We start from the raw sequence: 5,000 nt of genomic DNA on the forward strand, positions 1-5,000 counted from the left end.
AAATCTTGCTTACTTTTTGGTTAACCCCTTCAAATGAGGCGGTGGCCTTATATTGAATAAATTCTTCATTCGTTCTCTCTCTCTCTCTCTCTCTCTCTCTCTCTATATATATATATATATATATATATATATATATCGGTTGCTTGCTCGCTCGCTCGCTCTCCGTCTGTTTGTCTCCCTTCCCACACTTATGAACTTTGTCTATTTTTTTTGTTTCTCTCACTGTGCAGTGCATTGCGTGGACATGTGAATATTTGTTTTGATCCCCTATTCGCCTGTTGGATTTTCGTTTTGTCTTTCCTTTTGCTGCACGTGCAGATACGGAGCAATCGCGGTGTTAGGAAATATGGCTTGTGTTGAATATAAGGATCTTTTCCCCAAGGGAGCCCATTTACTTAAAAGATTCAGTATGTCCCTCCATTTTCTAGATTTTTTGCTTGCTAAGACGTGTAATGCATTTACAATCCTCACAATCACAGTCCTTCCAAATCTTTGTTGTTTGCTGTTTTGCCGACGACTTAATTTCCTTTGAGTATAATGTTAGGGTTATGCTACACACACACACACACACACACACACACACACACACACACACACACACACACACATATATATATATATATATATATATGTGTGGTGTGTGTGTGTGTGTGTGTATGTGTGTGTGTGTGTGTGTGTGTGTGTACAAACACACATACCCGCCACGAGAGAGAAAGGGGGCGTGGGGAGGGGGGGTAGAGAGAAGGAGAGAGACAGAGAGTGAGTGAGATAGAGAGAGAAAGGAGAGAGAGAGAGGGGGGGAGGGATAGAGAGAAGAGAGCAGATAGAGATCGGAGGGGTGTTGCAGCATCTGAGAGGTTGCATGGAGAAAGGGACCGAAGACATCTGTATGAAACATCAAAGACACGAAGTGTAGAGCAGTTACGCTAAACAGTGGCAAGCAACGTCCATGGAGTCACTACCCCAACCCTGATACAGAAAACATTAAAACACGTACAGATGCATTGGCATTGAAAAACAAAACACAAACACCCAACCCTTTTAAAATATCACAACGTTATTACCAAGAATACGTGGAGAGAGAGCGAGAGAGGCAGCGAGAGATAGCGTGCAGAGCCGGGTGAAGAAGGGGCTAAAAGGAGGCCAGATGCTGCAAAGATGTTGGAGTAGGTATATGGGTTAGATAGGACCCCACAGAACAGACTGGTAAAAAAAAAATGTATATAAAAAGACAAAAACAAAAACAAACAAAATAATAATAATAAAAAAAAGGCATGAGATTCACCATGAAAACATATCTTGTGATAAACAACAGGAAACATATTAGGAATTCAGACAGGGAGAGAGAGGGGGTGTTGGGGTCTGGGGTGGGGGTGGGAAGTGAACGATGATGGAGAGAGTGGAGGAAGTAAAAAAGAAGGAGGAGGAGAAAAGCCCTTATCCCCCCCCCCCCCCCCACACACACACACACACAAATGCAACAAACATACAGGGGCCAAACCCCAGCGGTGTGACGCGGTTGGAGGCAGGATTTGACTGACGTACGTGGCTTTGTATGCTCAGTTTCGCATCCAGGCTCTGCGCACGCGCGGCATGCGCACGCGCCTCCCCTACGCCCTTCCCCTAAAACATGGCCGCCTCCTCTTCCTTTCGACGGGACAGACAGATAGACAGACAGACAGAGCCCTGCACTCACAAGCGTGCCGGTGGGAGGGACGAGGCCGGTTAAGCTTGATGTATTTACGCGTCAGAGGAGGTTTTAGACGATTCCTTTCATGTCAACACTGCATCGGCTCCGGCTAATCCGCGACTCGTGCAGCTCGGCTTAGTTGAAGGCGCTGGCTAATGCGTTTTGCCAGGGCGGCTTGAAGCGTAGCCAGGGCGATGGTGTTGGGAGGTATGCTGCTGCTTCAGCTGTCTCTCTCCTTCCTTCTGCTTCAGTTTTGGCGTCAGTGACAGCCCGTGGTGCACCGTTGTGTCGGAAAGAATGCGCCTTTTGGTTTCTTTCTTTCTTTCAGTCAGAAACATCCAGTTTTGTTGCAAGGGGACGTGGTGGGGGTGGGGGAATAGGGGGTGGGGGTGGGGCTTGAAAGACACGGAAGCAATGCAAACCAAACCAAAATGAGCCAAGTAAAGTAAATGAATGTCGACCCAAAACTTAGTTATGGGGGAGGTTTTGTTTTCAATAGGAATCAGCATGGCGTCTCTGATTTTTGGGACCACGTTCGTTCTTCAGTTTTGTGTAATGTCCATTTTTACCACACTGTTAGCAAATCATCTCATTAGACCTCACCCACATCCCCAACATATATAAGCGGTTGTTACGTTGCTGAATTTTTTTAGTCGGTTATTGCTATAGCATGTAGAATAATACTTCTTTTTTGTGTGTGTGTGGGTTTGTTTACTTTATGTGCCTTCAGTTTCTGGGAAACAATCTCAGAATATACGTTTCCCAGTCAAAGACATATCGAGTGAAATGCACAGTCTACACGTGCAATGACAGGTCACGTTACACTTTGACGTATACTGATCGTATTACATTGCAGTTTAGTCCACAAAGATAATTAATGTCTTGTCCCTTCAACGACCGATGATCGAAGCTTCACTGAGAAGAGAATTTTGGAGTTAGTCGACAAGTGCCTTTCAAAACGATTCAGTGGATATTTTCATTATTTTGTGGTCATGCAGTAATGCGATCAGCTCATTCATTTTTGGAAATGCTGTTATGCGACATAATTCAGCTAAATTATTCCTAAATATTTTGATTATCAGCTTGATAAAACCTAGGTGTGTTTTGTCATCATTTGACATTAAAATCTAGAGTTAATGTTTTACTCTTAATCCTTAAATTACAAATGCTGGCATCATCAGATATATAGTCCGGTGCCACTAAAATCCCAGACAGATGCATCCTAAGAATGGAATAACTCTAATGTATGTCCGTTCTTGTTGAAACTGTGAACGGGAATTTTCCCTCTGATGCATTATAGATAGTGTAGTATGACAGTTAGTCGTGTCCGACTATGACCAAGGTAGTTCATGAGCAATCATCAACATATTTTATTCCGCCAGTGAAAACGAGTTTTACTTAGTCTTATTAAGAAAGTGCCACAGAACAAGAAAGATTACATGATGAATTGTTCTGGCCTACATATCTCGTCTACCTATCTCTTCTTCCATACAAACTGACATTTATTTATTTATTTATTTGTTTATTCTTTTATTTATTTTATTTTATTTTGCGTTGTTTGGGTAATCATAGGATGCCAAAGGGGAACACTTCCTGACGGGCGCAATAGCCGAGTGGTTAAAGCGTTGGACTGTCAATCTGAGGGACCTGGGTTCGAATCACGGTGACGGCGCCTGGTGGGTAAAGGGTGGAGATTTTTACGATCTCCCAGGTCAACATATGTGCAGACCTGCTAGTGCCTGAAGCCCCTTCGTGTGTAAACGCATGCAGAAGATCAAATACGCACGTTAAAGATCCTGTAATCCATGTCAGCGTTCGGTGGGTTATGGAAGCAAGAACATACCCAGCATGTACACCCCCGAAAGCGGAGTATGACTGCCTACATGGCGGGGTAAAAACGGTCATGCACGTAAAAGCCCACTCGTGCACATGCGAGTGAACGTGGGAGTTGCAGCCCACGACCGCAGAAGAAGAAGAAGAAGAAACACTTCCCTTTCTTTGAACCAACGTGTGGCAGGTATTTCTCTATCTCCGCTCTTCTCCCAAACGGTACAACCGGTATCCAGTCTTCCTTTGACTGAACTGACGGAACTAAGGTAAGATAACAAGTGTGGTGATCATTCGAGACCTACTGAAATCCCCGTTACGTTGTCCGGAGGGGTGGGGGTGGGGAGTGCAGAGGTGGGGGTTGGGGTAGGGGTGCGTGCATTTCTGAGGTGTCTGCCTGTCTGCGTGTAGGAGTTGGGATCCACAAGTTTTCTCTTGTGTCCTAAACTTCGGGCTGGGTCTCTTATTGAAAGAAAAAAACAACAAACAAACAAACAAAAAACAAACAAAACTTCTTCTTCTTCTGCGTTCACTCGTATGCACACGAGTGGGCTTTTACGTGTATGACCGTTTTTACCCCGCCATGTAGGCAGCCATACTCCGTTTTCGGGCGTGTGCATGCTGGATTTGTTCTTGTTTCCATAACCCACCGAACGCTGACATGGATTACAGGATCTTTAACGTGCGTATTTAATCTTCTGCTTGCATATACACACGAAGGGGGTTCAGGCACTAGCAGGTCTGCACATATGTTGACCTGGGAGATCGGAAAAATCTCCACCCTTTACCCACCAGGCGCCGTCACCGTGATTCGAACCCGGGACCCTCAGATTGACAGTCCAACGCTTTAACCACTCGGCTATTGCACCCGTCGAAACAAACAAAACAAAAAACAACAACAACAAAAACACACCACGTCTGCAGATCCGACGAAGGTTATGGTGGAATCCGCCAACTGTAAGCCCCCCTCACTCGGTATTAGTAAGCTGAAAAAACGAGATTTTTTATTTATTTTTTAAAATTATTTCTAGTTTATTATGCATGCATTCATACATTCATTCATTTGTTTATTTATTTCGTAGTTAGTTATTTATTTTCAGGATTGATTCATTCTGTTTTAACTCGGCCGGTGTGAATTTGACAAGCGATGGTCTGACATTCGTGTGAAGTTGTGTTTTTTGTGTTGTGTTGTGATGTGTTTTAACATCTTTTTTTTTTTTCTTTTCTTTTTTTTCACAATAATTTGTTAGTTATTCCTCTTGGTGACATTGGAGAGACAAACACAGACAGACAGACAGACAGAGAGGCGGAGTGGGTAAAACGGAAATATGCCATGAAAAAAAAGGGACAATTGCCTCATCTGTTGAGGAGGGTGTTGAAGTGCTCTGCCCAGCGGGCAAGGATGTCTTTCTTGTCTGTCAGGAGGGTGGTCTGGTCCAAGGCTCGGACAGGGGTTGACCCTGTGACTCTCGGCCCATACACA

The sequence above is a fragment of the Babylonia areolata genome, chromosome 1, assembly GCF_041734735.1.
Source record: "Babylonia areolata isolate BAREFJ2019XMU chromosome 1, ASM4173473v1, whole genome shotgun sequence".
NCBI classification, from domain to species: domain Eukaryota; kingdom Metazoa; phylum Mollusca; class Gastropoda; order Neogastropoda; family Buccinidae; genus Babylonia; species Babylonia areolata.